Here is a 13,104-nt window from a genome sequence, read left to right on the forward strand (position 1 = left end):
ATGAAATGGAATAGTTTAGTATGGTCAAAAATCTCATGCTGATTAGTGATAAGACTAAGCCTCTTAATCACTGAGTAAGAAAGAGAGATTCAATTTCAGAGTAAAAGCAATATTTTATAAGAAATATTCTAATAATTTTAATGATTTAGAAAAAATAACAACAAAATTCATATGGAACAATAAAAAGTCGAGAATCTCAAGGGAATTAATGAAAAAAAAATCAAATGAAGGTGGTCTAGCTGTACCTGATCTAAAATTATATTATAAAGCAGCAGTCACCAAAACCATTTGGTATTGGCTTAGAAATAGATTAGTTGATCAGTGGAAAAGGTTAGGTTCACAAGACAGAATAGTCAACTATAGCAATCTAGTGTTTGACAAACCCAAAGATTCTAAATTTTGGGATAAGATTTCATTATTTGATAAAAACTGCTGGGATAACTGGAAATTAGTATGGCAGAAATTAGGCAAGGACCCACACTTAACACCACATACCAAGATAAGATCAAAATGGGTCCATGACCTAGGCATAAAGAACGAGATTATAAATAAATTAGAGGAACATAGGATAGTTTATCTCTCAGACTTGTGGAGGAGAAAGAAATTTGTGACCAAAGATGAACTAGAGACCATTACCAATCACAAAATAGAAAATTTTGATTATATCAAATTAAAAAGCCTTTGTACAAACAGAACGAATGCAAACAAGATTAGTAGGGAAGTAACAAACTGGGAAAACATCTTTACAATTAAAGGTTCTGATAAAGGCCTCATTTCCAAAATATATAGAGAACTGACTCAAATTTATAAAAAATCAAGCCATTCTCCAATTGATAAATGGTCAAAGGATATGAACAGACAATTTTCAGATGAAGAAATTGAAACTATTACCACTCACATGAAAGAGTGTTCCAAATCACTATTGATCAGAGAAATGCAAATTAAGACAACTCTGAGATATCACTACACACCTGTCAGATTGGCTAAGATGACAGGAAAAAATAATGATGAATGTTGGAGGGGATGCGGGAAAACGGGGACACTGATACATTGTTGGTGGAGTTGTGAACGAATCCAGCCATTCTGGAGAGCGATCTGGAATTATGCCCAAAAAGTTATCAAACTGTGCATACCCTTTGATCCAGCAGTGTTTCTATTGGGCTTATACCCCAAAGAGATACTAAAAAAGGGAAGGGGACCTGTATGTGCCAAAATGTTTGTAGCAGCCCTGTTTGTAGTGGCTAGAAACTGGAAAATGAATGGATGCCCATCAATTGGAGAATGGCTGGGTAAATTGTGGTATATGAATGTTATGGAATATTATTGCTCTGTAAGGAATGACCAGCAGGATGAATACAGAGAGGCTTGGAGAGACCTACATGGACTGATGCTAAGTGAGATGAGCAGAACCAGGAGATCATTATACACTTCGACAACGATATTGTATGAGGATGTATTCTGATGGAAGTGGATTTCTCTGACAAAGAGACTTTACTGAGTTTCATTGGAGAAATGATGGACAGAAACAGCTACACCCAAAGAAGGAATACTGGGAAATGAATGTGAACTATTTGCATTTTTGATTTTCTTCCCGAGTTATTTTTACCTTCTGAATCCAATTCTCCCTGTGCAGCGGGAGAACTGTTCGGTTCTGCAAATATGTATTGTATCTAGGATATACTGCAACATATTTAACATATATAGGACTGCTTGCCATCTTGGGGGGGGGAGGAGGGAGGGAGGGGAAAAAAACGAAACATAAGTGATTGCAAGGGATAATGTCGTGTAAAAATTACCCTGGCATGGATTCTGTCAATACAAAGTTATTATTAAATAAAATAAAATTAAAAAAAAATAAAAATAAAAAAAAATAAAAAAAGAAATATTCTAATAAATAAATAAAAATTAGTTCCAGGAAGGATAATAATTGTTAGTTGTTGTTTTACTATCCATTGATAATTCATGTTTATCTCAGTTTGGAAATATTTTTTTTCCAATTGTAAATTCCAACTAATCTATTCTCTAGTTGGTGAAGCTTAGAGAATTTCCTTATATTCACTTGTTCATAATGAGAAATCGATAATTGTCTCTAAATATTTAGATTACTTATCAAGAATTTCCTTTGGAGTAAGATCTTTAGGTGTCAAAATAAGTTACTAAGTGTATCTGTGCCATGATACTTTAGGAATTTTTTTTAAAGAAAATACTCACTTAGTATGGCTTAACTATTCAATCTTTAACCTTTAATACTTCATTTTGGTTCCATAAATCTAAGATTTTTCTTTCTGGAAAAGGTAACAACACAAAGCAATTAAACCACTATTAAAAGTGTTCATGTCTAAATTTTCTTCTTCCCCCAAAAAATAAACAAACAAAAATCTATAAGTATAAGAAGTATACTCCAGTGGAATATGTGTTATTTTGGGGGTGGGTGGAGTCTCTAGACAGAAATGTTATCTCTGATTTTAAATCCCAGCTCAGCTATTCACCCATAACTTGTGTAATCTTGCCTAGATCATTTAACTTTTCTATGACTCTGTTTCCTGATCTATAAGTAGAGGAAAATGGAATAGATGCTTATAAGTCCTCTAACAACATTAGATGGGTAATTATATGATCCTAATACACGACAGTTATCTATTTATTACCTTTAAGTATTGCAAAATATTGTTACTCTGTGAGAAGGATGCAATAATTCATTTGTTTTTTTAATATTATTATAATTGGCCATTCTATTCTGGGCCTCAGTTTCATCGTATGTAAAAAAAGGAAGGCAGACTAGGTTACCTCTATGCTTTTTCACTTATAAATTTGTAATCTTATGAATTTTGATGGCTTAAATTGCTAACTTGATAAGACTGCAATATACAGAGAATTTCTACACAAACCCATTTGCAAGTACCCATGGTCACTTCACATATTTTCAGTGATTTTTTTCTCCTCTTCACCTCTGTAGACTGCTGAATCAACAGAGGCAGCAGTAATATTTTCAAGGGAAAAAAAAAGAAAAGAAAATTGGGTGAGGTCAGAGGAAAAATCAATGTCTATGTTTTATGATAAACAGAAAGGACATCAAACACTTGCTGACTGCTCACTCCAGAATTTTCTTTCTTATTAGTTATTACTTTTTTATTACAGCAATGACATTTCAAAATAAATGAAAATTGAAATAGACAAACAAGAATAGAGAAGAATTCAGCTGGTCCAGATCATATTTGATCTTGAATACTGATTCAAGTGCTTTCATTTTAGAACAAAGTTCTTTATGCATGTAGACACACAGATACCTTCTCTTAAGATGAAATCAAAGTAGAAAACATGCTTTCTGTGTGGGGTATATTTCTAACTCAGTAACTGATACCCCATTAACTAAGTTGAAAAATTTATTTACAATAAGTGGTGTTGGTTCCTATACTTGAATTCAAATTTTTTCTCTAGTTTTCTTAGGTGAAAGGTGACCAGTTGAAGAGAGCTAATTAGGCATCAGGGGAAAGCTGCAGCATCCATTACAATCAAAGTTGATGGGCCTCATCGAAAGGTTTAGCTTATTAGAGGACCTGTCAATGCTTCAACCAGGAATTGTGTAATTCCCATATTAATGTAGATACTTTAGTTGAGTTTTTGTTTTGAGGTTACCTATTAAAAGTTAAGCACAACAGCAAAATATGGAGAAAAATTAGTATGGCAAAATGATAAAAACTTAGATTCAGAAAAGCAATAAATAAAATGCTGTATGCTGATTTTGTCTTGATGGAAATAGATTTCAAGAAAACATTGCTTAAATCCTACAAACTAACAAATTACAATATGTAAAAGCAATATATAATTTAGATCATGGAAACTAGTAAAATACAACAGTTCTAATGCTCTTGTTTTTCTTAGTCCAAACATTGTTATAATTACTAAAATGCTTTTGATTGTTAATAAAATCATGACCTTATTTATTCAGGAGATATGTGATACTTTACTGTATGATTGTTATGTCATAAAAATTAATTTTCCTGTGAACAAAGACTATGTATACCTTATATATAGTGGGTAAAGTGGTTATGAGCCTATATCTATATATCAACCTGGATCATCCAGGGTATATTAATGTAGCTACCTGGTCTCAACCTCTAAAGGTTATGATGAATTACCAGAATCTAAGATGCTTACTATTTAAAAAGCCCTTTCTATTAAGAGTGTTATCCCAGAGAATATTCTCTGTGATAATTCTCTATGATGCTTATGAAGTATAAGCTTTTTGAGATTAAGGACTGTCTCGTGTTTTTTTTTTTTTTTTTAATGTCCCCAGTGCTTTCTACTATGCTTGGAACATAGTAGGTTCTTCAACAACTGCTTTTTGTTTATAAATTACAATGTTATCATAAAACTTCCTCCCAACATAATCAAAATCATAGATTTTCAAAAGGTCTTTAAAATGTTTTCTGGTATTTTTAGGCATTGTATTGCATCATTGCATAAAATACATTTTGTTGTGATCTTTTTCTTCTCAAAAAGCAACCAGGTGATAAAAGTCAGATCTTTTATTATCCCAATATAGCCCGGTTAGCTTAGAGGCCTATCTCTCTGCTTGGTTCCAAGAGCTCTCTCCGAATGTCACCAAATCCAAAGGTCTGGTCCTTCAGCCTCTGCCTCAGTTTTCTTCAGCCTCCAGCCAGCTCCAACTCTTCATGTCATTCCGCTGAAATCTCGACTTGTAGCATCTTCACTCTCCGAAGAACACTTCTGCCACCAGCCAGCCAAGTGGAAAATATTCTGCCTTGCCTCGGAGAGAGGGCTTCTGGCGTAACTCTACTGAAATCTGACCGAGAGCTTCTGTCTGTTTCTTTTATCCAAGAGGGAGGAATTGTGGGATACGAGAGAGAGGGATTATGGGTTTTCTCCCATAGTGCTCTCTGGCCCAACGAGCTTCAAGGGAGGTGTGAACTCATTGAACTTAGTTCTACTTAGTACCTTGTTTCAGGTTCTGCCCAAAACATCTTTTGTAAGATTAGATCAACTCTAATTAGTTAGCAGTTAGTAAGGATTCCAACATCTCCCCCTTTCTTTTGTTTTAAAACATAGGTGGTTTCTGAGGGGGTACACATAAATCCATCAATATGGGCCAGAACTTTGTAACAGATATACATGGTATACATAAATCCATCAATATGGGAGGCATTATACATAATTTACAAAAGCACACAGCAATATAACACAGGCTAGTGGTAATGTAACAAATAACATGAATCAACATGAAAATTTAACTACTGCAAAAGTCTCATCAACAATCTTTCATCTCAAGAAATCCAATGATTCTTGCAATTGCTTAAAATACATAAGCACATAGTAATATAACACAGGCTAGTAGTAATGTAACAACATAAATCGACCTGAAAATTTACAAATGTCCATAAGTCCTAGAAATAGTCCATAAGGAATCCATTGTCCATTAGTTCATGTGCCAGGAATCTAATAATTCCTGTAAGCTCTGAAGTACTGCAAAAAGTCTCATCAACAATTTTTCATCTCAGGGAACCCAATGATTTCTGAAGATTTTAAGAATCCTTTTGACAGTCTCATTGTCAGCCATCTGATTCTTTCTTCATCTGTGGAAATATAAGCAGATCCTCTTCCCCAAGCACTTAACCTATCTAATTCTCTTCTATTTACCAAGTTTGGGATTTCTCCTCATCATCTGGTAATTACATTGGAGTTGTTTGCATTGGATATTATCTTGTTGTTTCTTGGGTGTTCTCCTTTGTTTCAAGGGTCTGCTCCATCTGTGGAAATATAAGCAGATCCTCTTCCCCAAGCAGTCAATCTAATTCCCTTCTATTTACCAAATTTGGGATTTCTCCTCATCATCTGGTAATTACATTGGAGTCGTTTGCATTGGATATTGTCTTGTTGTCTTAAAAGGCCTGTATTCTTCCCAACTGTAATCCTGATTGCTTTTCTGTTGGTTGATGACATCAGAGTTCTGAATTTCTAAAGTCTCTCTGGGTGTAACCTCAGCTGCTATCATGCCCCACCTGTCCTTTGATTGATACTTTGGAGCTGGGCCCTGCCTCTCATTCCTCTGGGTCAATATACATTTAGAGGCCCAATGAAAGCCTTGGTTACATTTTGGATATGGGGTTTTGGGTTTTCTCTCACCCTGTCTTCTCACTCTATCTCCATATCTACAATGAGCTCTCAAATGTCCAATTTTTCCGCAGTGAAAACATCGACGAGTTTCTCTAGAATTCCTCTGCCAAGAAGGACCTTGTCTTTCCATGTTCATCATAGTCTGGGCATAATAAGCATTTGTGCCCACTGTGGCACAGCATCTAATGATTTCCTCTAAAGGAGCATCTTTGTCTAGCCCCCATATAATTCTTTTGCAAATCTCATTGGCATTTTCTTTAGCCAGATGTCTGGTCATTATTTCTGTTGCTGCATTGTCTCCAATGGTTCTTATTACAGCTGTTTGTAAACGTCCCACAAAATCTGCAAAAGGTTCATTGGGACCTTGCTCTATTTTTGTGAAAACATTATTTCCATCTTTCTGTCCAGGGAGAGAAATCCAAGCTTTTATTGCAGCCTTAGAATTTGCTCATACACTGTTATGGGATAATAAATCTGTTCTGAGCTCTCTGCATACTGACCTTCACCAGCTAGTTGGTCAAAAGCAACTTGTACAATAGCTCCTGTTTGCCTATTGTGTTGGGCTTGAATCCTACATAATTCATGAAACTCCGAAAGCCACAATAAATTTTGTCCCGGTTCTAGACAAATTTCCACTATGGATTTCCAGTCAGTCGGGGTTAGGATTTCATAAGACAAATTATCCAGTAACATCTTCACATAAGATGATGTAGCCCCATAAAGAGTGCAACCTATTTAACATATATAGGACTGCTTGCCATCTTGGGGGGGGAGGAGGGAGGGAGGGAAAAAAAACGAAACATAAGTGATTGCAAGGGATAATGTCGTGTAAAAATTACCCTGGCATGGATTCTGTCAATACAAAGTTATTATTAAATAAAATAAAATTTAAAAAAAAAAATAAAAATAAAAAAAAATAAAAAAGAAATATTCTAATAAATAAATAAAAATTAGTTCCAGGAAGGATAATAATTGTTAGTTGTTGTTTTACTATCCATTGATAATTCATGTTTATCTCAGTTTGGAAATATTTTTTTTCCAATTGTAAATTCCAACTAATCTATTCTCTAGTTGGTGAAGCTTAGAGAATTTCCTTATATTCACTTGTTCATAATGAGAAATCGATAATTGTCTCTAAATATTTAGATTACTTATCAAGAATTTCCTTTGGAGTAAGATCTTTAGGTGTCAAAATAAGTTACTAAGTGTATCTGTGCCATGATACTTTAGGAATTTTTTTTAAAGAAAGATACTCACTTAGTATGGCTTAACTATTCAATCTTTAACCTTTAATACTTCATTTTGGTTCCATAAATCTAAGATTTTTCTTTCTGGAAAAGGTAACAACACAAAGCAATTAAACCACTATTTAAAAGTGTTCATGTCTAAATTTTCTTCTTCCCCCAAAAAATAAACAAACAAAAATCTATAAGTATAAGAAGTATACTCCAGTGGAATATGTGTTATTTTGGGGGTGGGTGGAGTCTCTAGACAGAAATGTTATCTCTGATTTTAAATCCCAGCTCAGCTATTCACCCATAACTTGTGTAATCTTGCCTAGATCATTTAACTTTTCTATGACTCTGTTTCCTGATCTATAAGTAGAGGAAAATGGAATAGATGCTTATAAGTCCTCTAACAACATTAGATGGGTAATTATATGATCCTAATACACGACAGTTATCTATTTATTACCTTTAAGTATTGCAAAATATTGTTACTCTGTGAGAAGGATGCAATAATTCATTTGTTTTTTTAATATTATTATAATTGGCCATTCTATTCTGGGCCTCAGTTTCATCGTATGTAAAAAAAGGAAGGCAGACTAGGTTACCTCTATGCTTTTTCACTTATAAATTTGTAATCTTATGAATTTTGATGGCTTAAATTGCTAACTTGATAAGACTGCAATATACAAAGAATTTCTACACAAACCCATTTGCAAGTACCCATGGTCACTTCACATATTTTCAGTGATTTTTTTCTCCTCTTCACCTCTGTAGACTGCTGAATCAACAGAGGCAGCAGTAATATTTTCAAGGGAAAAAAAAAGAAAAGAAAATTGGGTGAGGTCAGAGGAAAAATCAATGTCTATGTTTTATGATAAACAGAAAGGACATCAAACACTTGCTGACTGCTCACTCCAGAATTTTCTTTCTTATTAGTTATTACTTTTTTATTACAGCAATGACATTTCAAAATAAATGAAAATTGAAATAGACAAACAAGAATAGAGAAGAATTCAGCTGGTCCAGATCATATTTGATCTTGAATACTGATTCAAGTGCTTTCATTTTAGAACAAAGTTCTTTATGCATGTAGACACACAGATACCTTCTCTTAAGATGAAATCAAAGTAGAAAACATGCTTTCTGTGTGGGGTATATTTCTAACTCAGTAACTGATACCCCATTAACTAAGTTGAAAAATTTATTTACAATAAGTGGTGTTGGTTCCTATACTTGAATTCAAATTTTTTCTCTAGTTTTCTTAGGTGAAAGGTGACCAGTTGAAGAGAGCTAATTAGGCATCAGGGGAAAGCTGCAGCATCCATTACAATCAAAGTTGATGGGCCTCATCGAAAGGTTTAGCTTATTAGAGGACCTGTCAATGCTTCAACCAGGAATTGTGTAATTCCCATATTAATGTAGATACTTTAGTTGAGTTTTTGTTTTGAGGTTACCTATTAAAAGTTAAGCACAACAGCAAAATATGGAGAAAAATTAGTATGGCAAAATGATAAAAACTTAGATTCAGAAAAGCAATAAATAAAATGCTGTATGCTGATTTTGTCTTGATGGAAATAGATTTCAAGAAAACATTGCTTAAATCCTACAAACTAACAAATTACAATATGTAAAAGCAATATATAATTTAGATCATGGAAACTAGTAAAATACAACAGTTCTAATGCTCTTGTTTTTCTTAGTCCAAACATTGTTATAATTACTAAAATGCTTTTGATTGTTAATAAAATCATGACCTTATTTATTCAGGAGATATGTGATACTTTACTGTATGATTGTTATGTCATAAAAATTAATTTTCCTGTGAACAAAGACTATGCATACCTTATATATAGTGGGTAAAGTGGTTATGAGCCTATATCTATATATCAACCTGGATCATCCAGGGTATATTAATGTAGCTACCTGGTCTCAACCTCTAAAGGTTATGATGAATTACCAGAATCTAAGATGCTTACTATTTAAAAAGCCCTTTCTATTAAGAGTGTTATCCCAGAGAATATTCTCTGTGATAATTCTCTATGATGCTTATGAAGTATAAGCTTTTTGAGATTAAGGACTGTCTCGTGGTTTTTTTTTTTTTTTTTTTTTTTTTTTTTTAATGTCCCCAGTGCTTTCTACTATGCTTGGAACATAGTAGGTTCTTCAACAACTGCTTTTTGTTTATAAATTACAATGTTATCATAAAACTTCCTCCCAACATAATCAAAATCATAGATTTTCAAAAGGTCTTTAAAATGTTTTCTGGTATTTTTAGGCATTGTATTGCATCATTGCATAAAATACATTTGACAAGAAAAGCTTTGTTTCAAATACCAGCTCTGACAAATATTACCTGTGTATACCAAGCAATTTAATCTCTCAGATCCTCAGTTTCCTCACTTGTTAAAAGAGGTAGCTTGTTGTGATATATGACCCACCTGCCAGTGGTTGTTGGAGGTCTAGCTCAGACCTGTAGAATGGATCTCTTCATGTGAGAGGATGATGATAATGATACAAGGAGATTGAGAAATTGTCAGGTGTTCTGACCTTCCTACTGAGAGGCAGTTGTGTTGTCTGACCTCTCTCCTCTTCCCTCTTGCCTCCACTTTATTTATTCCCCATCCACAAGGAACATCTGCATTAGCAAAGGCTGCTTTGCAACTCCTTCACAGGTTATGATTCATAGCTATGAAGGCTCTTGGAGAATTGACCTACCTCTTCACTAAGGCATGGTCCTTAACAGTAGCTAACCTGTGTGACATAATCTTCCTTCCACATGTAAATCAATGATCCTAATTGGGATGACATATCTATCATAAGGAGAATATATAGTGAGAAAAATGAATGATTTTAGAGAATAAGAGATAACAAACCGGGTGGTACAATGGAGAGAACACTAAGCTTGGAATAAAAAAATATATATATATATCTTTGTGAGTTCAAATCTGGATTTCAGACACTCACTAGCGACATGATCCTAGACAAGTAACTTAATTCTGTTTGTCTCAGTTTCTTATCTGCAAGATGAGCTGGAGAAGAAATGGTAAACTACATCAGTATCTTTGCCAAGAAAATCACAAAGAGGTTCATCAGAAATTGGACATAGCCAAAACAAATCAACAATGAAAACAGAGTGCTATATTATATAAAATAGTAAATATTTTTAAAAGAAAGAAAGAAAAGCAAATAAAACAAACAAACAAAAAGAAGGCCTCAAAGATATTAAATGAATTTATAGAAAGATTTGGAAAAGAATCTGAGGTGAAAACACTTGAAGAGGAAAGCCATCTGCATAGGAATTAGAACCCACTGCTGTGGCTTCCAGTTCAGTCTAATTATTTATGCTCAACATGTTAAACCACATCTTGGAATCTTCATTCAATCTATTCAGTACTCATGGGAACATGCTAAGCAGCCCCATCTCTTCAAGACTGTATCTATTAGAGACTAAGATAAATTTTTGAAAATAGGAAAATTCTTTTAAAGAATGAATTTAAAAAAAATAGATTTGTTGATGTCCCTAGTTATTACATCATTACACTTGCTAGACATTTCTGCCCTCCTGAATACTGTCTCAGAATCTTCCCTTTTGTAACCTCCACTCTTTTTTTTCCAGGGGTAGGAGGGGTATTTATTTAAATTATAGCTTTTTATTTACAAGTTATATGCATGGGTAATTTTACAGCATTGACAATTGCCAAATCTTTTGTTCCAATTTTTCCCCTCCTTCCTCCCATCATCTCCCCCAGATGGCAGGTTGACCAATACATGTTAAATATGTTAAAGTATAAATTAAATACAATATAAGTATACATGTCCAAACAGATATTTTGTTGTACAAAAAGAATCGGACTTTGAAATAGCGTACTATTAGCCTGTGAAGGAAATCAAAAATGCATTTGGACAAAAATAGAGGGATTGAGAATTCTATGTAATGGTTCATAGTCATCTCCCAAAGTTCTTTCACTGGGTATAGCTGGTTCAATTCATTATTGCTCTGTGGGAGCCAATTTGGTTCATCTTATTGGTGGAGATGGCCACATCTATCAGAATTGATCATTTGTTGATATATATATATATATATATAATGATCTCCTTGTCCTGCTCATTTCACTCAGCATCAGTTCATGTACATCTCTCCATGCCTTTCTGTGGTTATTTCTTACCAAACAATAATATTCCATAATATTAATATACCACAAGTTATTCAGCCATTCTCCATTTGATGGGCATCCACTTAGTTTCCAGAGGGCTGCCACAAACATTTTTGCACATACAGGTCCCTTTCCCTTCTTTAAGATTTTTTTTGGGATATAAGCCCAGTAGTAACACTGCTAGATCAAAGGGTACGCACAGTTTGATAACTTTTTGAGCATAGTTCCAAATTGCTCTCCAGAATGGCTGGATGTATTCACAATTCCACCAAGAATGTATTAATGTCCTTGTTTTCCCACATCCCCTCCAACATTTGTATTACTTTTCCCTGTCATTCTAGCCAATCTGAGAGGTGTGTAGTGGTATCTCAGATTTCTTTTAATTTGCATTTCTCTGATTAATAATGACTTCGAGCATCTTTTTATATGGCTAAAAAGAATTTCAATTTATTCATCTGAGAATTGTCTGTTCATATCCTTTGACCATTTATCAAATGGAGAATGGCTTGATATCTTATAAATTAGAGCCAATTCTCTATATATTTTGGAAATGAGGCCTTTATCAGAACCTTTGACTGTAAAAATGTTTTCCCAATTTATTGTTTCCCTTCTAATCTTGTCTGCATTAATTTTGTCTGTACAAAAACTTTTCAATTTGATGTAATCAAATGTTTCTATTTTGTGATCAATAATGATCTCTAGTTCTTCTTTGGTCATAAATTCCTTCCTCTTTCACAGGTCTGAGATGTAAACTATCCTATGCTATTCCAATTTATTTATAATCTTATTCTTTATGCCTGGGTCATGAACCCATTTTGACCTTATTTTGGTGTACGGTGTTAAGTGTGGGTCAGTGTCTAGTTTCTGCAATACTAATTTCCAATTTTCCCAGCAATTTTTGTCAAACAGTGAGTTCTTATCCCAAAAACTGGGGTCTTTGGGTTTGTCAAACACTAGATTATTAAAGTTATTGGCTGCTTTGTTCTTTGAACCTAACCTACTCCACTGATCAGCTAGTCTATTTCTTAGCCAAATACCAAATGGTTTTAGTAAGAGCTACTTTATAATATAATTTTAGATCTGGGGCAGTTAAGCCAGCTCCATTTGATCTTTTCTTTCTTTTTTTTTTTTTTCATTAATTCCCTCGAAATTCTTGACCTTTTGGTTTTCCATATGAACTATGTTGTTATTTTTTCTAGGTCATTAAAACTGTTTTTTTTAGGAGTCTGATTGGTATAGTGCTAAATAAATAGGTTAGTTTATATAGTATTGTCATCTTTATTATATTTGCTCGCCCTATCCAAGAACATTTAATATTATTCCAATTGGTTAGATCAGACTTAATTTGTGTGGAAAGTGTTTTGTAGTTTAGCTGATAAAGTTTCTGATTGTCCCTTGGCAGATAGATTCCTAAGTATTATGTACTATCAGTAGGTGCTTTAAATGGAATTTCTCTTTGTAACTCTAACTGTTGGATTTTATTAGTGATATATAGGAATGCTGATGACTTATATGGGCTTATTTTGTATCCTGAAACTTTGCTAAAGGTGTGGATTATTTCTAATAACTTTTTTGTAGAATATCAG

This window comes from Antechinus flavipes, chromosome 5 (genome assembly GCF_016432865.1).
Source record: "Antechinus flavipes isolate AdamAnt ecotype Samford, QLD, Australia chromosome 5, AdamAnt_v2, whole genome shotgun sequence".
NCBI lineage: Eukaryota > Metazoa > Chordata > Mammalia > Dasyuromorphia > Dasyuridae > Antechinus > Antechinus flavipes.